Consider the following 24,058-nt stretch of genomic DNA (forward strand, 5'->3'; position numbering starts at 1 on the left):
GTTGTAATTGTTCTGTGTTAACAGCAAGGGAACCAGGGGAAGTGGCCACATTTGTTCCCGAGACATGCTCCTCAGTAATGGGTACCAATGTTGCCTTGGCCAGTCTGGAGCTATCAGAATGATCCTTGGACGGTCCTCTTTGATCTTCAATAGCACTTTGTGCATCAAAGGAAGTGGTGGAAATGCATATGCTGCCAGGTTTTTCCAACTGAAGGATAGGGAGTCCACCTTCCAAGCAAGTGGGTGGTACGTCCTTGTGCAGAATTTCTTTAGTTGGTGATTGTGTGGGGATGCAAATAAGTCTATTTCTGGGAGTCCCCATTTTTTTGTAATGGTTTTGAAGATGTCCGGATGCAGCATCCATTCGTGGGCATCCGTGGTTGTCCTGCTTAAAATGTCTGCTAGGATGTTTTCTTTTCCTGGTACAAAAATTGCTTTCAACTGTATGTTGTAGCTCAGGGCCACATTCCAGAGATCCAGTGCCATCCGGCAAAGAGGGTACGAGTGTGTACCTCCCTGTTTGTTGATGTACCACATAACTGTGGTGTTGTCTGTCCTTATCATCAATAGACCTTACTGAAGGAATGGTCTGAATGCCTGAATTGCCAGTATTACTGCCAGCATTTCCTTTAGATTTATGTGTAGGTGCAGTTGGTTTTGAGACCATAAGCCTTGTATGTACTTGTCCAGCATGTGTGCCCCCCAACCGAGGTCTGAGGCATCTGTCGTGATGGTTTGGCTTGGTTGAGCACTGTGAAAGGGCAATCCTGTGTTTGCTTGACAAGCCTGAGCCCACCACAGGAATTCTTGCTTCAGGCATGGAATAATGGGAATCTGGGTTTCCAAGCTGTGCTTGTGTTGAGACCATAAATTCCTTAGGTACCACTGTAGTTTTCTCATATGCAGCCTGGCATGAGGAACCAATATTATGCAGGATGCCATGAATCCCAAGGCTTGCAGAACTTTTCTTGCTGTCAGATGGTTCTGTTTTGTTAAGGCCAAGAAGTAGAGAGGTAGCTGCTCCTGTTTTTCTACTGTTAGGAATGCCATTTGCCTTGATGTGTCCAACTCTGCACCCAAAAAGGTTATTCTCTGGGATGGTATCAGTCTTGACTTTTTTAAATTGACTGTGTATCCCAGGGCTTGTAGCAGATAAATGACCCTTTGTAAATCTTCTGCTAGCTTGCTTTCGTTGTCCGCTTGTATCAGGCAGTCGTCCAGGTATGGGTAGATTTGGATTCCCTGAAGCCTGCAAAGAGCCATTACTGATGCCAGGCATTTCGTGAACACTCTGGGTGCAGTAGATAAGCCAAAGGGCAATGCTGAGAATTGATAATGTTCTGATCCTGCAAGAAATCTGAGGTATCTTCTGCAGTTTGGTCGTATGGGGACGTGCAGGTATGCCTCCTTGAGATCTAGAGTCACCAGCCAAGACTCCTTGCCCAGCATGGGAAGAAGCTGCTGTAAGGTCAGCATTTTGAATTTTGGAACAATAAGGAATGTGTTTAAAGCGGACAAGTCGAGAATAGGTCTCCATTTGCCTTCTTTTCTTGGAAGAGTCTGGAGTAAAATCCCTTTCCTTGCTCCATAGATGGTACCTTTTCTACAGCTCTCATCCTTAATAATTGAGATATTTGCTTTAATGCTTCTGCCTTTTGATCTGGAGGTAGGTTTGGCATTCCTCTCTTCCCTGGTAGAGTATGGAAGTGAAACCTGTAACCTTGGTCTATTATCTGTAAAATCCACTTGTCTCTTGTGATGTAATGCCAGTTTGTCGTAAATAAGGCTAGCTTCCCGCCTAAGGGTGCTTGTAGTTGTTCCCTGGTAGGCGGTGCCAGAGCCAAGTCACTGTGATTGACCAGTAGTTGTGGTGGTGGCTGTGTCTGTGGCTGTGCCTCGCTGGTTGTTGCCCTGCCACTGACGTCCTCTGTAAGCACCCCTGGATTGGCTTCTGTCTCTTGAACGCCTATTCCTGCCTCTCTGAGTTCTGGAGGAGTCTGGAAAGGACCAATTCTTGGAGGGCCAATTCCTGCTAAACCTCGGTGGTTGGACCTGCAAGAAATCTTTTACTGTTTGGACAGATTTTGCCTTCTCTTCCATCTTCTTCAGTACTTGTTGTGCAGGAGAGCCAAACAAATTGATCTTATCCATAGGAGCATCTAATAGTTTGGATTTGACATTGTCTGGTAAGGCCTGTTCTTTTAGCCATGCATGCCTTCTGATGACCGTGCCAGTCATGGCTGATCTAAAGGAAGCCTCCAGTGCATCATAGCCGCATTTTAGGGAATGGTTACTGACTTGTTGAATGTTATGTACCATTTCCTGCACATAATTTTTGTCTACTGTTTCATTTGAGGACACTTTTTTGGTTAACTGATCTAGTAAAAATTCTTGATACTGCATCATGTGAAATTGACAGTTCAAGGCCCTAGCTGAAAGAGCAGCAGAAGTGTAAACTTTTTTACCCCATCTCTCTAAGGATCTGGATTCCCTTTCAGAGGGGAGGGGGTTTTTGGCAGAGGTGGCTGCTACAGCCTTAGGTCCTTGGGAGATAGTCTCTGGATCTGCAAGGGGAGCCTTATATAAGTGATAATGTGTGTCCGGGACCCTGTAGTATCTATCGGGCTTAACAGGGGCCGGGGGCAGAGAATCAGGAGCAGTACAAGCATCATTAAATGCATCATCTACAACAGAAAGAACTGGAGGTATGGCTAAAGGCCTATGTTGTGGTAAATGCAGAAAAGTTCTAAGCCTTTTTCTGGAGTCTGAAAAATCCTGGCCCTGCCACTGAAATTGTTCCCTCATAGCATGCAGGGTTTCCCCAAAGGAAAATTCCTCAGGCGGAGAGGCAGAACGAATGGACTCTTCACCATCAGAGTCTTCATAAGGGGAGTATGGGGCCTCTGGAGGGTCTGTATCAACTGAATCATCAGAGGAATCATCTGAAGACAGTGGCTCAGGGGGCTCTGCTCTAGGCCTCTTCTCTGGAGGCGGATGAGAGGCCCTGTCTGGTTGAGGTTGGGATCCTCAGATTAAAGAAATGAGATCCTGTGCTAAACTAAGCATTTGTGAACTAGAGCTAGGCCTGTGAGAGGGGGGCTTTGCAGGCACAGATTTAGTAGTTTTTGATGCTTTAGCCCTGGCAAAGGCCTTAATGGACATGGCTGCAGGTGGCCTAGCAGCTCCACGTGCAGGGGTAGAAATATCCAAGGGAATAGTGTCTGATAATTCCTGAGAAACTGTAACAGTAAGTGGAATATCAGAAGCCGATTCCACGAGGTTAGAAGAGACCTCGGCAGGAGGAAGATTTTCGGCTGAAGGAGGAACAGCTTGCTCGGTTTCAGCCGAAACCGAGACACTCGCGGTTGGCTTAACCGCGGTTTCGGCCGAAACCGCGGACCGCGAGTGTCGGTCCTTTTCCTTGCGTTTTTTAGAAATTTGCGAAGTCGGAGGATCCGACGGCATAATATAAGCAAAATCGGAGCCGAAAAACTCCTCAGCAAACTCCGACCGACGTCTAAGCGTCTGCCGGTTAAAAGAAGCACAGGCTAGACAAGCTGCGACGTCGTGGTCTGGGCCTAGACAAGGTAAGCAGTAAGAGTGGAAATCTTTATGAGGTATTTGTTTCCCACAAGTTAAACAGTTATTCACTTTTTCTGACATCGGCTGAGGCAAGAAAGAGTCCCCAACGGGGTACTTAGCTTTTAGAAGTCTTGAAGTAGTTTTCGGTAGTAGTAATCTCTGGTTCTGACCGACGGCACTTGCGAACAGCTTCTGCTTGGTGCCGCTGGCAAGAAAGACTGAGGAAAATGGCGTCGGCTGATGCCTTTATACCCGAATAACTGCAGCTATGACGTCGGGTGAAATGCGACACCAGCCAAGGCCAGACCCAGACTTTGGAATCCGGCCAACCGAAGGGCTGCCTGACGACAGGACAACCCATTTGTAAGGACTGCAGATGCATCCTTGAAGGACATCAGATGGGTTTTCCTGCCGTCAGGAGGGTCCTCGGTCGGCCGAATTCCAAAGTCTAGGTCCGGCGTCGGTTGTCGTCGCCTCCTCCCTGACGTCAGTGCAACAGAGGTATAAAAGATCCAGCCGACGCCATTTTCTTCAGTTTTTCTTGCCCCAGATGTCAGGTGCCCCCAGAAGGAAGGCAATACATAAATTTATGTAATAATGCAATGCAATATAATCAAAAAACAGTAGTTGCAAGCAAATACACCATAAAAGAATACCCCGATCAGGTTGTATGAAGAGGTGTTAGCAGTTAGGCCTGTCCCAAGAGGGGAAGGAGGGAGGGAAACCTGGACTGCAGCTGTATTAGCACTCGAACATCTACATTTATGGTAGGTACAAAACTGTACTATGTTCATCATGCATACAGCTGCAGTCATAACAGATGGGTAGAATCCCAAAGCTAAAAAAGGGGTGTCAGGCACTAGATGGAACTAGGAGGAGCCAGGATGCCCTGCAAGACTGCAGTGGCAAAGCCTGCTCTAGATTTGGAGTATAATGGTAGGTGATAGTGCTTGGAGAAGGTATGTACAGAACTCCAAGTGGCTGCTTCCAAAATATCCTTGGTAGGAACCCCCCTGAGGAAAGCTGCAGAGGTAGCTGTGGCCCTAGTGGAGTGAGATCTGATGCCTGCAGGTACAGTTTTACCATGAAAAGAGTAACAAAAGCGTATGCAGTGGGCTATCCACTTTGAGATTGTTTGGAAATAGGCTTCCCTTGAGCTCCTGCAGCATAGGACACAAAGAGTTGCTCTGATTTTCTGAAAGGCTTTGTTCTGTCCAAATAATAAAGTACAGTTTTGTACCTACCATAAATGTAGATGTCCGAACTGGATAGCATCTGCAGTCATGACAGCTGGGTTGTCCTGTCGTCAGGCAGCCCGTCAGTCGGCCGGATTCCAAAGTCCGGGTCCGGCTTCGGCTGATGTCGCTCTTCATCCGACGTCATCTCTGCTGGACTCCGGGTATAAAGGCATCAGCCGACGCCATTTTCCTCAGTGTTTCTTGCCCCAGATGCCAGAAGCCCTCCTGAAGGCTAAAAATTTTGGATAGATGCCAATGTTTCCAAAAAGGATAGAGGTAACCACAAAAATAAGCATGTATGTACATATATACAAACAAATACACCATAAGAGACTCCCCCCCATCAGCTAGCTATTAGGAGGGTAAACACCCTAGGAGTACCTCAGAGGGGAAGGAGGGAGGGTAATCCTGACTGCAGATGCTATCCAGTTCGGACATCTACATTTATGGTAGGTACAAAACTGTACTATGTCCTTCATGGATGCATCTGCAGTCATAACAGCTGGGTAGAATACCATAGCCAACTAGGGGGAGGAGGATAAAGGTAGATTATGGTGAGTTTAGGATCCCTTGCAGTACAGCAGTGGCAAACCCTGCTCGGGATCTGGAATATAGAGGCAAATTATAATGCTTGGCAAATGTATGCACGGAGGTCCAAGTAGCCGCCTCAATAATGTCTTTGGTAGCCACTCCTCGTAAGAAGGCTGTGGTAGTGGCTGTTGCCCTTGTAGAATGAGGTCTTATGTTCTGTGGAATTGGTTTTCCATGGAAGGAGTAACAGAATCGTATGCAATTTCCTATCCATTTGGAGATTGTCTGTTTGGAAATAGCTTTTCCTCTCTTCCTGTTGCGTAGGCCACAAAAAGTTGGTCAGTCTTTCTGCTGCTTTTGGTTCTGTCCAAGTAGTAGCGTAGCTGTCTATGTACATCCAAGGTATGCAGTATTCTTTCCGCTCTGTTTTGTGGGTTGGGAAAGAAGGTAGGTAGGTGGATTGCCTGGTTTAAAGACACTCTGGATACCACCTTAGGCATAAATGTTGGATTAGTCCTCATGGACACTCTATCTTGGTGGAAGATTAGGAAGGGTTGCACTGCCATTAAGGCCTGTAGTTCTGAAACCCTCCTTGCTGAGGTGATTGCTAGAAGGAAAGCAGTTTTCCATGACAGGTGTTGTAAGTCTGCTGTTGCTGCTGGCTCAAAGGGTGATAGTGTCAACTTTTCTAGTACGAAGTTTAAGTCCCAAGCTGGTAATGGTGGTTTCCTTGGAGGTTTTACATTCTTGATTCCTCTGAGAAATTGTCTGAGCAGAGGGTGTGAAAAAACAGGAGGATCAAAGCTGTATTCTGCTGAAATAGCTGATGCATGTATCTTGATGGAGGAGTAGGACAGGCCTGAATGGAGAAGTTCGGCCAGATACTCCAGGATGTTAGGCATATCCACGCTTGACACATCTTTTCCTCTTTCAGAACTCCAACTGACAAACCTTTTCCATCTTCCAGCGTAGTTCCTTCTTGTTGAAGGTCTGCGTGCTTCAAGAATAATGTCTTTAACTCTTTGGGAAAGTTCTTGATTAGCTGCTGCTATGTGATGTTCCATGCAGTCAGTTGTAAGGTTTTCAGGTTTGGATGTATGGTGCTGTAGTTGTTCTGAGTTAGCATCAAAGGCATCAGGGGTATTGGCCACATATTGTTCCGAGACAAGCTCCTTAGTAGTGGGTACCAGTGTTGTCTTGGCCAGTTTGGAGCTATCAGGATTATCCTTGGATGTTCTTCCTTGATTTTTAGAAGTACTTTGTGTATCAAGGGGAGAGGTGGGAATGCATAAGCTGTTAGGCCTTTCCAGCTGAAGGAGAGCGAATCCACTTTCCATGCTAGTGGGTGAAATGTCCTTGTGCAGAATTTTTTGAGTTGGTGATTGTGAGGAGATGCAAATAGATCTATCTGAGGCATTCCCCACTTCTTTGTAATGGTCCTGAAAATGTCCGGGTGCAGGTGCCATTCGTGAGCATCTGATGTGGTCCTGCTTAAAATGTCCGCTAGAGTATTTTCTTTTCCTGGTACAAATCTTGCCTGCAGCTGGATGTTGTAGCTGAGTGCCAGGGTCCACAGTTCCAAAGTCATTCTGCATAGAGGGTATGAATGAGTGCCTCCCTGTTTGTTGATGTACCACATGACTGTGGTGTTGTCTGTCCTTATCAACAGCTGGCCCTCTTTGAGAAATGGTCTGAACTCTTGGATAGCCAGTTTTACAGCCAGCATTTCTTTTAGGTTGATGTGCAGGTGAAGTTGATCCTGAGTCCACAATCCTTGCACGCATTTGTCCAGCATGTGGGCCCCCATCCTAGGTCTGAAGCATCTGTTGTAATGCTCTGGCTTGCTTGACATCTGTGAAAGGGAAGGCCTGGGTTGGAGCGGCATGCCTGGGCCCACCATAGGAACTCCTGTTTTAAACATGGAATTAGTGGGATTTCTGTTTCGAGGCTGTGCCTGTGTTGGGACCATAAATTCCGTAGGTACCACTGTAGTTTTCTCATATGTAGTCTGGCATATGGAACCAAAATTATGCATGATGCCATGAAGCCCAAGGCCTGCAGAACTTTTCTTGCTGTTAATTTGTTCAGCTTTGTTAGTGACAAGAAATAAAGAGGGAGTTCTTTTTGTTTTCTGTAGTTAGGAATGCCATTTGTCTCACTGTGTCCAATTCCGCTCCCAAGAATGTCCTTGTTTGGGATGGTATCAGCCTTGACTTTTGTAGATTGACTGTGTATCCCAGTGCTTGTAGCAAGTAAATGACCCTTTGCAAATCTGTTGTCAACTTGCTTTTGTTGTCCCCTTGTAGCAGGCAGTCGTCCAGGTATGGGTAAATATGAATTCCCTGTAGTCTGCAGTATGCGATTACTGATGCCAGGCATTTTGTGAATACTCTGGGCGCAGTAGATAAGCCAAAAGGCAATGCTGAGAATTGATAGTGCTCTGATCCTGCAAGAAATCTGAGGTATCTTCTGCAGATTGGTCGAATAGGGACGTGCAGGTATGCCTCCTTGAGATCTAGAGTTACCAGCCAACACTCCTTGCCCAGCATGGGAAGAAGTTGCTGTAGGGTCAGCATTTTGAATTTTGGGACAATGATGTATGTATTCAAGGTGGACAGGTCGAGAATTGGTCTCCAACTTTTTTCCTTTCTTGGAACTAGGAACAGTCTGGAGTAGAACCCCTTTCCTTGCTCTGCTGTAGGCACTTTTTCCACAGCTCTCATGTTTGCTAACTCCATTATCTGTTGTAAAGCTTCTGTTTTTTGATTTGGAGGTAGATTTGGCATTCCTCTTTTGACTGGTATAGTGTGGAAGTGGAATCGGTAACCTTGATGTATAATTTGCAGAATCCACTTGTCTTTTGTTATATGGTGCCAGTTCTTTGCAAATAAAGTTAACCTTCCGCCTAGTGGAGCTGCTATTTGTTCCCTGGTAGGCGGTTTTAGGAGTAAGTCACTGTGGCTGTGTTGAAGTAGTGGCAGTGGCTGTGTCTGTGCCTCTGTTGTTACCTTGCCACTGTCGTCCTCTGTAGGCACTTCCTCTGGTTTGGTTTCTGCCTCTGGAACGTCTATTCCTGCCCCTTTGAAATCTTGTGGAGTCAGGAAAGGACCAATTCTTGGCAGGCCAGTTCCTGCTAAACCTTGGGGGTTGAACCTGCAGGAAGTCTTTAACAGTTTGAACTGATTTTGCCTTTTCTTCCATTTTCTTCATAACCTGCTGGGCAGGTGCACCAAACAAACTTGTCTTATCCATAGGAGCATCTAACAATTTAGCTTTAACATGATCTGGTAGAGCTTGCTCCTTTAGCCATGCATGCCTTCTTATCACTGTGCCAGTCATGGCTGATCTAAATGAAGCCTCCAGTGCATCATAGCCACATTTTAAGGAATGGTTACTAACCTGTTGTATATTATTTACCATTTCTAATACATATTTCTTATCAAGAGCTTCATCAGTGGTTAATTTTTTAGTTAACTGATCAAGCATAAACTCTTGGTATTGTATCATGTGAAACTGGCAGTTTAAAGCTCTAGCTGAGAGAGTAGCTGAAGTGTATACTTTTTTACCCCATCTGTCTAATGCCCTTGCTTCCCTTTCAGAAGGAGTAGGGTTTTAGCTATGGTTGCGGCAACTGCCTTGGGACCCTGGGATATAGTTTCTGGGTCTGCAAGGGGGGCCTTGTAAAGGTGGTGATGAGTGTCAGGCACCCTGTAAAATCTGTCTGGTTTGGCAGGGGCTGGGGGTAATGAGTCTGGAGCAGAGCAGACATCATTAAAAGCGTCATCTACCACAGAAAGAACAGGAGGTATAGCTAAGGGCCTGTGTTGTGGAAGGTGTAGAAAGGTTCTAAGTCTTTTCCGGGAATCTGAGAATACTTGTTGCTGCCATTGGAACTGCTCTCATGGCATGCAAGGTTTCCCCAAAGGAGAATTCTTCTGGAGGGGAAGCAGCTGGAATGGATTCTTCAGCATCAGAATCCTCAAAATTGGAGAAAGGGGCCTCTGGCTGGTCAGTAATGTCTGATTCATCTGCAGAATCCTCAGAGGACACTGGCTCAGGGGGCTCTGCCCTAGGTCTCTTATCTGGGGCTGAGAGGCCCTGTCTGGGTGAGATTGAGATCCTCTAATTAAAGAAATCAAATCTTCTGCCAAGGTGAGCATTTGGGAACTAGAAGAGGGCCTGGTTGAGGGTGGTTTAACAGGCACTGATTTGGTAGTCTTGGCTGCTTTAGCCCTGGCGAAGGCCTTAATGGACATGGCTGCTGGAGGCCTAGCAGCACCACGTGCTGGGGTAGAGACATCCAGGGAATGGTGTCTGATAAGTTAGTGGGTAAAGTTTCAGAGGCCGATTCAAGAATTGTAGCAGGGGCCTCAAGTGTAGAGATAGATTCGCTGTACCTAGATCAGTTTTCTCGGTTTCGCCGAAACCGAGACACTCGCGTTTGCTTAAGCGTGGTTTCAGCGAAACCGCGGACCGCGAGTGTCGGTCTTTCTTTGCGTTTTTGGCAGAAAGTGTAGTCGGAGGTTCCGGCGACATAATGTAAGCAAAGTCAGAACCGAAAAACTGCTCTGCAAACTCCGACCGGCGCCTAAGCGTTCGTCGGTTGAAGGAAGCACAGGCCGAACAGGCTGCTACGTCGTGGGCTGGGCCTAAACAAGGCAGACAGTAAGAATGGAAATCTTTATGAGGTATTTGTTTCCCACAGGTTAAACAATTATTAACTTTTCTGACATCGGCTGAGGCAAGAAAGAGTCCCCAACGGGTACTTAGCTTTAGAAGTCTTCAAGTAGTATTCGGTAGAAAATCTCTGGATCCGACCGACCGGCACTTGCGAACAGCTTCTGCTTCGGGCGCCACGCGGCAAGAAAGACTGAGGAAAATGGCGTCGGCTGATGCCTTTATACCCGGAGTCCAGCAGAGATGACGTCGGATGAAGAGCGACATCAGCCGAAGCCGGACCCGGACTTTGGAATCCGGCCGACTGACGGGCTGCCTGACGACAGGACAACCCAGCTGTTATGACTGCAGATGCATCCATGAAGGACATCGCAGCTGTCTGTGAAAGTCCAAGGAATGTAGTAGTCTCTCCCCTTTGTTTTGAGGATTAGGGTAAAAGGTAGGTAAGTGGATAGCCTGATTCAAGGCTACCCTGGATACTACCTTTGGCATAAAGGACGGATTGGTTCGTAAGGAAACTCTGTCCTGATGGAAAATAATGAAAGGCTGCACAGCTATGAGGGCTTGTAGTTCCGAAACCCTGCGAGCTGAGGTGATTGCCAGGAGGAAGGCTATTTTCCAGGACAAATATTGCAGTTCTGTTGAAGCAGCTGGCTCAAAAGGAGGCAAGGTCAGTTTTTCTAGAATGAAATTGAGGTCCCAAGCAGGTACTGGTTGTTTCCTTGGGGGTTTTATATTCTTAGCCTCTCTGAGGAACTGTCTTAAGAGGGGGTGAGAGAATAAAGGAGGATCAGTGTTGTATTCTGCAGAAATGGCTGAGGCATGGATTTTGATGGAGGAGAATGAAAGTCCATTGCTTAGCATCTCAGCTAGGTACTGTAATAGTTGAGGTAAATTCAGTATTCCAGGATTCTGACCCTTTTTCTCATTCCAGGCACAAAACCGTTTCCATTTTGCAGAGTAGGCTTTTCTAGTAGAAGGCCTTCTGGCCTCCAAAATGGCATCCTGCACCTCCTTGGAGAGTAGGGCCTGTTGTGAATTTAAGGAATCTTCCATGCGGCTAGATTGAGTGTTTTCAGCTGACTGTGAAGAGTTTTGAAGTTGTGCTGAGTCAGTAGAAGAAGCATTAGAGGCAGTAACCATGGTGGGAATGCGTCAGGCTTCTCAGGAGTGGGTACCAGTGTTGTCTTGGCCAGTCTGCAGCAATGAGAATCAACTTTGGTCTGTCTGCTCTGGTTTTTAATAGAACTTTGGGCAGCAGAGGGAGAGGTGGAAAGGCATAAACTGTCATTGTTGTCCAACTGAAAGAGAGTGCGTCCACTTTCCAGGCCTGTGGATGAAAGGTCCTTGAGCAGAATTTTGCCAATTGGTGATTTCTGTGGGAGGCAAAGAGATCTATGTCTGGCCTTCCCCACGCTTGAATTATCTTTGTGAAAACTTGAGGATGCAGCTTCCATTCATGTGGATTTGTCATATTTCTGCATAGGTTGTCTGCCAGTGTGTTTTCCTTGCCTGGCAGGTACTGTGCTTGAAGATCGATTTGTAATTCCAGAGCCATGTTCCAAAGAGACATGGCTTGCCTGCAAAGGGGGTATGAATGGGTACCTCCCTGTTTGTTTATGTACCACATTACTGTGGTGTTGTCCGTCCTTATCAATAGCTGGCCTGGATGCAGTAGGTCTTTGAAAGCTATAATAGCATTTATTACTGCTAGCATTTCCTTTTGATTGATGTGTAGGTGCTTTTCTTTTTGGGACCATTTACCCTGAATCTGTCATGTGCGCTCCCCCCCAGGCGTAGTCCGAGGCGTCTGTTGTGATGACTTGATTTGCTTGAGGCTTGCAGAATGGGAGACCTGTCTTTCTTTGGCATGCTTGAGCCCACCACAGTAATTCCTTTTGAAGACATGGAATTAGTGGTATTATTGTTTCCAAACTGTGGCTGTGTTGAGACCATGGGTGTTTTAGGTACCATTGAAGTTTCTTCATATGCAGCTTTGCACATGGGATTAGTAGGATGCAAGATGCCATGAATCCCAGAGCCTGCAGGATTTTCCTTGCAGTCAGCCTGGTGAAAGTTGCCAGTTTTCTGAAGTATTGAGTTAGTTGCCCTTGTTTCTCTGGCGTGAGGTAGGCCATCTGGGTGTTTATATCCAAGCTGGCACCCAGGAAAATTATTGTTTGAGAGGGTATTAGCCTTGATTTCTTTTTGTTGACTGTGTATATCCCAGAGAATTCAACAACATTATTACAAACACCAGATGTTTCAGAAGTATGTGCTTGCTGTCCGCTTGGATCAGGCAGTCGTCCAGATATGGGTATATTTGTATCCCTTGAAGTCTGCAGTAGGCGATTACTGATGCCAGGCATTTCGTGAACACTCTGGGCGCAGTAGATAAGCCAAAGGGCAATGCAGAGAATTGATAATGGGTTGAACCTGCAAGAAATCTGAGGTATCTTCTGCAATCTTGTCTGATTGGGACATGCAGGTATGCCTCCTTGAGGTCCAATGTTACCAGCCAAGACTCCTTGCCCAGCATGGGATTAAGCTGCTGTAATGTGAGCATCTTGAATTTTGGCACGAGTAAAAATGTGTTTAGGATGGATAGGTCCAAAATAGGTCTCCAATCTTTTCCCTTCCTTGGTACCAGGAATAGTCTGGAATAAAAACCTTGACCCTGTTCTTGTACAGGTACCTCTTGAATAGCTTTCATGTCCATGAGATCTGAAATTTGTTTTTGTGCCTCTGCCCTTTGATTGTGTGGCAGGTTTGGCATGCCTCTCATTTTTGGAAGGGTGTGAAAGTGGAATCTGTAGCCTCTGTCTATAATGTCCAGGATCCATTTGTCTTTTGTGACAATATGCCAATTTTTTGAAAATAATGACAGTTTTCCGCCTAAAGGTGCTGCCATTTGAGCCTTGCTTGGCATGCAAAGGGGAAAGTCATTGGTTCTGCTTTCTGAATGGCTGTGAACTATCCTCACCACCTCTTTGTGTGGGTGCTTGCCATTGTCTGCCTCTAAACGATCCTTGAGATTGCCCTCTGCCCCTCGGGCGCCTGTATCTACCTCTTTGGGGTCTGTCCGTGGCTGGAAAGGACCAATTTTTGGAAGGCCAACTTCTACTGAAACGTGGAGGTTGTACCTGTAGGAAATCTTTTACTGTTTGCATTGACTTTCCCTTTTCCTCCATTTTCTTTAATACCTCCTCAGCTTTAACACCAAACAATGCATCTTTTTGCAGAGGGGCATCTAGTAATTTAGCTTGGACATATGGCAAGGTTTGCTCTTTGAGCCAGGCATGTCTACACGTATGACTGATCCTGTAATAGCAGCTCTACAATGAGGCCTCTAAAGCATCAAAACCACATTGCAAGGTATGTTTACCCACTTGTTCTGCACTATGTATCAAATCCTGCAACTCCTTCAAGTCTGGTTGTTCAGGTTGTGACATTTTGCTTCTCAACTGTGATAACAGAAACTGTTGGTACTTTAAAATATGGAACTGACAGTTTAATGCCCTCATTGTCAAGGTGGCCGAGGTGTATACCTTCTTCCCCCACCTTTCTAAAGCTCTGGAATCTCTCTCTGAAGGCAATGGATTTTTAGCAGTGGAGGCCTTAATTCCCTTGGGACCCTGTGATATAGTTTCTGGGTCAGTCGCATGGCTTTTGTATAGGAATTGGTGTGAGTCAGGAACCCGGTAATACCTGTCAGGCTTGACTGGAGCTGGAGGTAAAGAATCTGGGTTAAGGCAGGCCTCCGAATACACATCATCTAGAATGTCTAAGACAGGAGGTATAGCCAGTGGCCTGTGCTGAGGGAGCAAAAGGAAATCCCTAAGCCTTTTCTTGGAGTCTGAGTACTCTTGGCCTTCCCAGTGGAAGTGTTCCCTCAAGGTATGTAAAGTTTCCCCAAAGAGTAATCCTCAGGGGGGGAGACAGAGGGAATGGACTCCTCTGCATCAGAATCTTCAAAAGGGAAGTAAGAATGTTCCTGGTCTTCAGAATGTTCTGAAATAATGGAGGCCTGGTCCGAGGAGGGGGATTCTTCCTCCACTCTGGGTCTTTTGTACGGGGGGGGGGGTTGAGAACCCCTGATAAGAGTAATCAAATCCTCAGCCATTTTGAGAATCTGCTTTTTAGGCATGGGGCCTTGAGAAGGGCCCTGTGGAGCTTGTCTTTTAGTATGCATGGCTGATTTAGACTTAGTGAAAGCCTTGATGGAAAAAGAAGAGGAAGGCCTGTAGACACCTTGAGAGGTGGCAGGTCTGTCTAAACTCTGAGTTTCATCGCCAAGAGTGGCTTCGGTATCTGTAGTCGGGGTGTGGGCCGAAGAGCCTGCGACCTCGGGCACAGAAGACACCGCCAATGAAGTGTCGTCGGTAGTCAGGGGCTGCGTAGGCGCCTCACTAAGAACCGGACCACCTGTAGTCAGCTTTGGTGTGGTGTCGGTAGAAGTCGCGGACCTCGTATGTCGGTCCTTATCTTTGCGTCTTTTACTCAAAACTGGAGTTGGAGTATCCGACGACATAATGTAATTAAATTTTTTGCCAAAATAGTGTTGGGTGAACTCCGCCCGACGCTTAATAGTGCGTCTGTTGAATGTAGCACAAAAAAGTACAGTTTTGTACCTACCATAAATCTACCATAAATGTAGATGTCCGATAAGACATGCAACTGCAGTCATAACATGTGGGTTGTCCTGCCTCAGGCAGCCCTCGGTCGGCCGGATTCCAAAGTCTGGGTCCGACGTCGGCTGATGTCGCATTTCTCTCCGACGTCAGAGCGGCTGGAGTACATAAGCATCAGCCGACGCCATTTTCTTCAGTGTTTCTTGCCCCAGATGCCAGGTGCCCTCCAAGGAAGGCTGTAATCAAATTGGAAGACAAAAACAGGATTCCAAACAAATAAATGAGCAATAAAACAAATACACCATAACAGATATCCCCAGCTAAGAGAAACAGGGATAGGAGTGGACCCTAGGCATAGAGGGGTATGGAGGGAGGGAAAATCCGACTGCAGTTGCATGTCTATCGGACATCTACATTTATGGTAGGTACAAAACTGTACTATGTCCTTCAAGAATGCAACTGCAGTCATAACATGTGGGTAGAATACCATAGCTTAGCTGGGGAGGAGGAATGCTCTAGGAAAAGGATGGTGTGGCAATCAAACCCTGCAGGACTGCCGAAGCAAAGCCTGCTCTGGATCTGGAGTATAGAGGGAGATTGTAGTGTTTGGAGAATGTATGCACGGAGCTCCATGTAGCAGCTTCTAGAATGTCCTTGGTAGGCACCCCTCTTAAGAATGCTGTAGAGGTGGCTGTAGCTCTGGTGGAATGTGGTCTGATATTGGCTGGAACAGTCTTTCCATGAAAGGAATAACAGAATCTGATGCAATGCCCAATCCATTTAGAAATAGTCTGTTTTGAAAATGCTTTTCCTTGTACTGCAGGGGCGTAAGCTACAAAAAGTTGTTCAGACTTCCTACTGGCCTTGGTTCTGTCCAGGTAGTATCTAAGTTGTCTGTGAATGTCCAAGGTATGCAACAGTCTTTCCCCCTTATTCTCAGGATTGGGGAAGAAAGCAGGCAGATGAATGACTTGATTTAAAAAAACCCTAGATACTACCTTTGGCATAAAAGTAGGTTGGTCCTTAATGAAACCCTGTCTGTGAAAAATAATAAAGGGTGGTATTGCCATTAGGGCCTGTAGCTCCGAAACCCTTCTTGCTGAGGTAATTGCCAACAGGAAAGCTGTCTTCCATGAGAGAAATTGCAAGTCAACTGAAGCTGCTGGCTCAAATGGAGGTAGAGTCAGTTTTTCTAAGACAAAATTGAGGTCCCAGGCTGGCACTGGGGCCTTCCTTGGTGGCTTAATGTTCTTGATTCCCCTGAGGAATTGCCTTAATAGGGGGTGAGAAAAAACAGGAGGATCAGTGTTGTATCTAGCTGAAATAGCAGATGCATGTATCTTTATGGAAGAATATGAGAGGCCGTTCTTTAACATATCTGCCAAATATTCCAAGATGAGTGGGATGTTCAACAATGATGCATCATGCCCCTTGCTGGTATTCCAATTGCTGAATCTTTTCCACTTTGCTAAGTAGACCTTTCTGGTGGATGGTCTTCGAGTCTCTGTTAATATCCGCTGAACTTCCTTGGAGAAAGATAAGCTGAAGTTATTTATGGGATCTCCCAGGCTGTTAGCTGCAGTGTCTGAAGATTTGGATGCAGTGTTTCGAAATTGTGTTGAGTCAAAAGTAGAGGCCACTGGGGAAGGGCCCACCTCCTGTTGTGACATATGCTCCGTAGTAGTGAATACCAGTGTTGTCTTGGCCAGTCCGGAGCTATTATGATTCCCTTGGGTTTCTCTGCTTTGATCTTTAGTTATACTGAGGTCATCAGTGGCAGAGGTGGGAATGCATAGATTGCTAGGGAGTTCCAGTTGAATGAGAGGGCATCTATTTTCCAAGCTTTTGGATGGTATGACCTTGTGCAAAATTTTTGTAGAAGATGGTTGAGGTGAGAGGCAAATAGGTCCACTTCTGGCTTGCCCCATGTCGAAGTGAGTTGTCTGAAGGCCTTCGGATGTAACCTCCACTCGTGTGGATCTGTGAAATTCCTGCTTAGGCTGTCCGCCAACACATTGTCTTTTCCTGGAACAAACTGGGATTGTAACTGGATGTTCAGGCTCAGTGATTTCTCCCAAAGCTGCATTGTCAGTCTGCAAATGGGGTAAGAGTGGGTGCCCCCCTGCTTGTTTATGTACCACATCACAGTGGTGTTGTCTGTCCGTATCATTAAATGGCCTTGCTGGAGTTGGTGTTGAAAGGCCTCGATGGCATGCATTACTGCCAGCATTTCCTTTTGGTTTATATGCAGATGTGTTTCCTTTGGAGACCATTGTCCTTGTATACACCTGCCTTCCATGTGCGCCCCCCCATCCAAGGTCTGAGGCGTCTGTAGTCATGGTCTGTGTTATCTGTGGTTTTTTGAATGACATACCTGTTTGCCTGGCTCACCGAGGCCCACCATAGGAATTCCTTTTGTAGGCATGGAATGAGTGGTATGATTGTCTCCAAGTTGTTGCTGTGTTGAGACCAAATGCTTTTTAGGTACCATTGAAGCTTTCTCATGTGTAGTTTTGCTAATGGGACCAGGAGAATGCAGGATGCCATGTAACCCAGGGCCTGTAGGAATCTCCTTGCAGTCATCTGGGTGAGTTTTGCCAAACCTTTGAAGTAATGAGTTAACTTCTCTTGCTTGTCTTCTGTCAGGTAAGCCATCTGAGAGGCTGTGTCCAGTTTGGCTCCTAAGAAGATTATTTGCTGGGATGGCTGCAGTCTTGACTTTTGGAAGTTGACTGTGTATCCCAGAGCTTGAAGTAATCATATGACATAATCCAGGTTTTTTGTCAACATCAATTTGTCGTCCGCTTGTATGAGGCAGTCGTCCAGGTACGGGTAAATTTGTATACCCTGGAGCCTGCAATGAGCAATTACTGAAGCCAGGCATTTTGTAAATACTCTGGGCGCAGTAGATAAGCCAAATGGCAATGCTGAGAATTGATAATGCTCTGGCCCTGCAAGAAATCTGAGGTATCTTCTGCAGCTGTGTTTGATAGGGACATGCAGGTATGCCTCCTTGAGGTCCAGAGTAATCAGCCACGACCCTTTGCCCAGCATGGGAAGGAGTTGCTGTAGAGTCAGCATTTTGAACTTTGGTACTATGAGAAAGGTGTTTAATGCGGACAAGTCCAGTATTGGTCTCCATTGAGATTCTTTTCTTGGAACAAGGAACAGTCTTGAGTAAAACCCCTGGTCTTGTTCTTGTTGTGGAACTCTTTCTATTGCTTTCATCCGAGTCAGCAGAGTGATTTGCTTGATAGCCTCTGCCCTCTGATTTTGTGGTAGGTTTGGCATGCCTTGTTTTCTTGGTAAGGTATGAAAGTGAAACCTGTACCCTCGGTCTATAATGTCCAAAATCCATTTGTCCTTTGTCAGTCTGTGCCAGTTTTCTGCAAACAGAGATAATTTCCCGCCCAAGGGAGCTTCTAGTTGTTCCCTGGTAGGCGGTAATAGAGGAAAGTCATTGAGATTGTGGTTGTGGGGCAGGTGAAACCCCTGCGTCACTTCTTTGGTTTCCTTGCTGCCATTGTCGTCCCCTGTAAGGGCCTCTGTATTGGCCTCTTCCTCGGCCACGTCTGTTCTTACCCATTTGAAACTTTTCTGGATTAGGAAAGGACCAGTTTTTTGAAGGCCAATTCCTACTGAATCTGGGGGGTTGAATCTGGAGGAAATCTTTCACAGTCTGAACTGATTTTGCTTTTTCTTCGATGGTCTTTAACACATCCTTAGCATTTGTACCAAAAAGCTTGTTCTTTTCCAAAGGTGCATCCAGAAGTTTTGCTTTTACATGATCTGGTAGAGGTTGATCTTTTAACCAAGCATGTCTACGAATTACTGCCCCTGTCATAGCTGCCCTACATGAAGCTTCCAGTGCATCATATCCACACTGCAGGAAGTGATTGCTTACTTGCTGAGTGTTATGTACAGCTTCCTGCAAAGTCTTCCTGTCTAAAGGATCAGGAGTGGCTAATGTTTTTTGTAAATCTTCTAACAGATAATCCTGATATTGTAACATATGAAAAAGGCAATTTAAAGCTCTCATAGATAAGGTAGTGGATGTGTAAAACTTTTTGCCCCATCTCTCTAATGACCTAGCTTCCCTGTTGGAGGGCAAAGGATTTTTTGAGGTGGAGGCTGAAACTCCTTTAGGCCCCTGTGAGATAGTTTCCAAATCAACAGTATGGGCCCTGAATAAATGGGAATGAGTTTTGGGGACCCTGTAATACCTGTCTGGCTTGGCTGGAGCAGGAGGAAGAGAATCAGGGGTAACACTAGAGTCAGAATACAAATCATCCAGAACATCAAGTACAGGAGGAAGAGCTAAGGGCCTGTGCTGAGGCTTCTTAAGGAAAGTCCTAAGGCGTTTCCTAGAATCAGAATAATCCTGACCTTGCCACTTGAAATGTTCCCTCATGGTGTGCAGAACTTCCCCAAAAGAAAAATCCTCAGGAGGGGAGGCCGAGGGGATGGAATCTTCTGCATCCGAGTCCTCATAGGTCTGGAAGAGCTCTTCCTGGCTATCAGAGTGGACAGAGCCCTCAGAATCTTCATCTGAAGGAGTAGGGTCAGAGGGTTCAACCCGGGGCCTTTTATCAGGAGGAGGCTGGGATCCTCTCTCAGGATGGGCCTGTGAACCTCTAATCATGGAAATTAAATCAGCAGCCATGGGCCTAATTTGAGTCTCTGGAGTCGGCTGAGGTAAGGATTTAGAAGTAATATGCTTTGTTTTGCTGGCTGCCTTAGCCCTAGTGTAGGCCTTAATAGACATGGCCATAGGGCAGCTCCACGTGCAGGAGTGACCTTGTCTAGAGCAATGGTCTCGGGCATTTCCTCGGTTTCGGTATCCGGAGGAAAATCTATAACTGGCGTCGGAGTAATGTCTGGAATCGGAGTCGTCAGTAATGCGGTGTCTTCGGTTCGGAGCGGAGGAGAGACCGTCTCTGAGGGAACCGGAGCACTCGCGCTAGGTTTTGGCGTGGAGTCGGTGGTAGACGGGGGCCGAGGATGTCAGTCCCGGTCTTTTCGCTTTTTGGGAGTTTGCGATGTCGGAAGATCCGACGGCATGGTGTAAGCAAAATTATCGCCGAAAAAATCTTCAGCGAACTCCGCCCAGCGCCTGAGAGTGCGCTTGTTGAAGCGAGCACAGGCTACACAGGCCGAGACTTCGTGGTCTGGGCCCAGGCAAGGGAGACAGTAAGAGTGGAAATCCTTATGAGGTATTTGTTTACCACAAGAAAGACAATTGTTAACTTTTTCAGTAATTTTTGACATCGGCTGAGGCAAGAAAAGGTCCCCAACGGGGTACTTAGCTTTTTTGATGACTTCGGTATCGTAGAATACAGGAGCTGACCGACCGGCACTTGCGAACCGCTTCTGCTTCGGGCACCGCGCGGCAAGAAAGACTGAAGAAAATGGCATAAGCTGATGCTTATGTACTCCAGCCGCTCTGACGTCGGAGAGAAATGCGACATCAGCCGACGTCGGACCCAGACTTTGGAATCCGGCCGACCGAGGGCTGCCTGAGGCAGGACAACCCACATGTTATGACTGCAGTTGCATTCTTGAAGGACATCGACAGGCCGAGACGTCGTGGTAGGGCCTAAGCAAGGAATGCAGAGGGAATGAAAATCCTTATGCGGTATTTGCTTCCCACATGAAATGCAATTATTAACTTTGTCTGACATCGGTCTGAGGCAAGAAAAGTTTCCCCAACGGGGTACTTAGCTTTCAAGAATACTTCGGTTGAAAAATATTCGTAATCTCAAGAGCTGGCCGACCAGCACTTGCGAACTGCTTCTGCTTCGGGCACCGCGCGGCAAGAAAGACTGAAGAAAATGGCGTCGGCTGGAGCTTTTATATCCCTGTCGCACTGACGTCAGGGAGGAGGCGACGACAACCGACGCCAGACCTAGACTTTGGAATTCGGCCGACCGAGGACATGCCTGACGGCAGGAAAACCCATCTGTTATGACTGCAGCTGTATGCATGATGAACATCTGAGGTAATACATAGAGGGGCACTGTGAGTGGAGACTTAGCTCGAGAGTTTTTTGGCTCATGTGAGCTGTATAAAGGCCGAGCCTGTTCCGAAGACTGGAACTGTATCCAAACTGTCAAGAATGAACAAAGATGACAAAATCAGATCATAATTTTTTCCTAGGATATTTTCCATTACCCCTATTCTCCTTAATAAAGGATGAACTAGCTTGGTGATCTAAACATGCACAGCCAGAGTGCAGGAGATTTGCATTGGTGGGACAAATGCCTTTGAGGCATGAACTAATGAGACAAACATTAAGGAAAGTGAAAGCAGGCCTGAAACTGAGATAATTAATATGAGAGCTCCCTGCCTGACCAAGCATGCTTATGTGTATATACTCAGTCAGCATCTTATGCTAAGAAGAGCAATGCAAAACAGACTGGTAGCAGCATAGTATCATAAATAATGGCTCCAACATGGGGGCCAGTAGGAATTAATACCTGAAACTGGACACAGCCCTCAATAATTAAAGAGTGACAGCTGTCACACATGAAGAATCCTTCACATGGAGTTATCCCTGTCAACACAGCTATACCCTGCTTCAGCATCAGGGTACTACAGCCTGCACCATGGGTAAACAATGGTGTGTCTTTGACAGGCCAGGGCTAGACAGTGTTGGTGGTCTACAGCCTAACCAAAGATTTGCTTCCAAAAGTTGAAACACAGTGTCATCTTCTCATAGGTTTACTGGAAATTACTAGGTTAATGGCTTCAGAGCCCTTACAAGCCTAGTCACTATTACCCAAATTATACCAGATTTTCAACCTCTAAAGGCTAGAGGATGGCTGAGGTTTGTGCCTATGCCTTTGACTATTTTACAGACTGTCCCTGTCCATAAAGAACAAGTGCGCCACCCCAGGAGTGAATTTACGAGTCCCCATCCAAGGATCCAAAACTGCATCTGAAGAGGGCCAGGCAAGGGCTCTGCTTTACGCGAATAAGAAAACTGTTCCAGAGAAGGGGTAATCTTTGAGACACATATTTGTCTCTCCAGCATGTTTTGTTGTGTCACAGACCAGGTTTAGATCCCTAGATCAAATGAGCCTCATGCAGTTTGTCTTGCGAATGTGCAACAGTTTCATCAGGTCTGGATTTGAGTGTGCCTTGTAGGTTAGGCATAGATTACCCAATGTGATTCCTGCACAACAAATGACATAATATCAAGTGACATGAAACTGACTTCTCACTGGTGGCTGAAGCAGTGAAAACGTGAAAGTGAAGGAAACTACAACCACAACAACCTTCAAAAATGAGCCAGATCTAATAATGGCTTTAGGTCTGGACATTGGCTCCCTTACCTTTTGGCTTTTTGTCTTGTGTCAGAAGTTACATGATGTTTCCAAATCCATCTGATGAAGTCATGTGCAGTGAGGAGGGTGCAAAGTCTTGAATGATAATGGCAGTTAGTGTAGCTGCTAAAACACTTACAGTTGCTGCAATTATTTAAGTCACAAGGGGGCCAGAGGCAGCAAAAGTGATACCAGAGATAGTTCTCTTTACAAGATGGTATCTACTTTGCTACTTCTGGGGTGTCAGCACCTCACAGTTAAGGGTGACAAATAACTTGGTGTGGAGGTGGTAAACATAACATCTAATCCAGGCAAAAGGTCATAGGTATGAACCACAGTGTATGTGTGTGTGTGTGTGTTTGTGTGTAGGTAGTTGATTCTTTCAGAGATCAATGCTGAGACACTTTTGGCAAATCGTAGGTTTCTTGAATCTCATCATCATCATCTTTCGGCTGTTCCTGTTAGGGGTTGCCACAGCGGATCATCTGTTTCCATTTCTTCCTGTCCTCTGCATCTTGCTCTGTCACACCAACCACCTGTATGTCCTCACTCACCACATCCAAAAACCTTATCTTAGGCCGTCCTCTTTTCCTGTTACATGGTATCTTCATCCTTAGCATCTTTTTCCCAATATACTCAGCATCCCTCCTCAGCACATGTCCAAACCAACGTAATCTTGCCTCTCTGGCTTTGTCTCCAAACCGTCCAACCTGGGCTGACCTTCTAATTTACTTATTCCTAATCCTGTCCACCCTCGTCACACCCAGTGCAAATCTTAACATCTTTAACTCTGCCACATCCAGCTCATACTCCTGCATTTTTGTCAATGCCACTGTCTCCAACCCATATAACATAGCTGGTCTCACTACCCTCTTGTAGACTTTCCCTTTCACTCTTACTGGTACTCGTCTGTCACAAATCACTCCTAACACTCTTCTCCACCCACTCCATCCTGCCGGTACTCTCTTCTTCACCTCCCTTCCACACTGAGCATTACTCTGAACTATTGATCCCAAGTATTTAAACTCATCCACCTTCGCCACCTCTACTCCTTGCATCCTCACCATTCCTCTATCCTCCCTCACATTCACACACATATATTCTGTCTTAGTCCTGCTGACCTTCATTCCTCTTCTCTCCAGAGCATATCTACATCTCTCCAAGGTCTCCTGCACCTGTTCCCTACTCTCACTACAGATCACGATGTCATGAATCTCATAAATCATGACAATGAACCTACTTCCCAAAAAAAAAAACACTATAATCAGAAAGGGAATCTTGAATCTCAACAGATGGTTACATTGAATTTGATGCATTTGCATATAATAGGTTTGCTGTGAGGATAACTTTTGATTTTACTGTATTACTTAGGATTGGTGTCTTTGTACAAGGATTTTCTTACTGGTGGATTCCACTGGTGTTTTAAATTATGGATGCAGTTTGGATTGCAACCTGTTGAGGCAAAATGCTGAAGAAATTCAAAACATTTTTTTCTTCTTCAGAGTTTGCATTTCCCTCCTGCTGTTTTTTTTTCTAATCTGTGTTTTTGGCTTTCTGTATTATGAGTCTGAATTCAGTGGTTCCTATTTTACTTTTCCATTCCTTTACAGCAGACAGGTTAATCAAACCATCTCACTGGACAGAACCACACCAAAAGCTCTCCAGCGGCAAGACACTCTTGCATTCTGATAGTGCTATGGTACAATATAAAACATTAAACAAGAAAATAGTTTGACTCCAGTAGGTGATAATTCAGTCGTAGGGCTTTACAAAATAACATGTTCTGATTCCACATAGAAGTATATAAATTATAACATCTGAAATAAATCATGAACATGTAAATGCATAGTTTTCATTCAGTGTATGTTTTGCTGTTCAAGGAATATAAAGCAGGTACATATTTTTTCAGATTCTCAGACAGCAAACTATCAGGCACACCTTTTCAACAATGGAAACAGGTACAGTAAGTTTACTCTGACATAGATGATGACACAAATAACAGTAGAAATTATGTTAACAGCCATGAGATATCACACAGCTACTGCATCTTATCAAGTTGGTCCTGGGACTTATT

At 45.8% G+C, this 24,058-nt stretch overlaps 1 protein-coding gene across 1 annotated transcript in view; it reads right to left on the reverse strand.

Moving 5' to 3' along the window:
• The window catches only part of GDPD1 (glycerophosphodiester phosphodiesterase domain containing 1), a 1,104,740-nt gene that overhangs the window by 607,462 nt on the left and 473,220 nt on the right, over positions 1-24,058 (reverse strand). The gene's annotated exons all lie outside the window — the stretch shown is intronic.

The sequence above is a fragment of the Protopterus annectens genome, chromosome 13.part0 (genome assembly GCF_019279795.1).
Source record: "Protopterus annectens isolate FY-2018-M chromosome 13.part0, PAN1.0, whole genome shotgun sequence".
Lineage (NCBI taxonomy): Eukaryota > Metazoa > Chordata > Ceratodontiformes > Protopteridae > Protopterus > Protopterus annectens.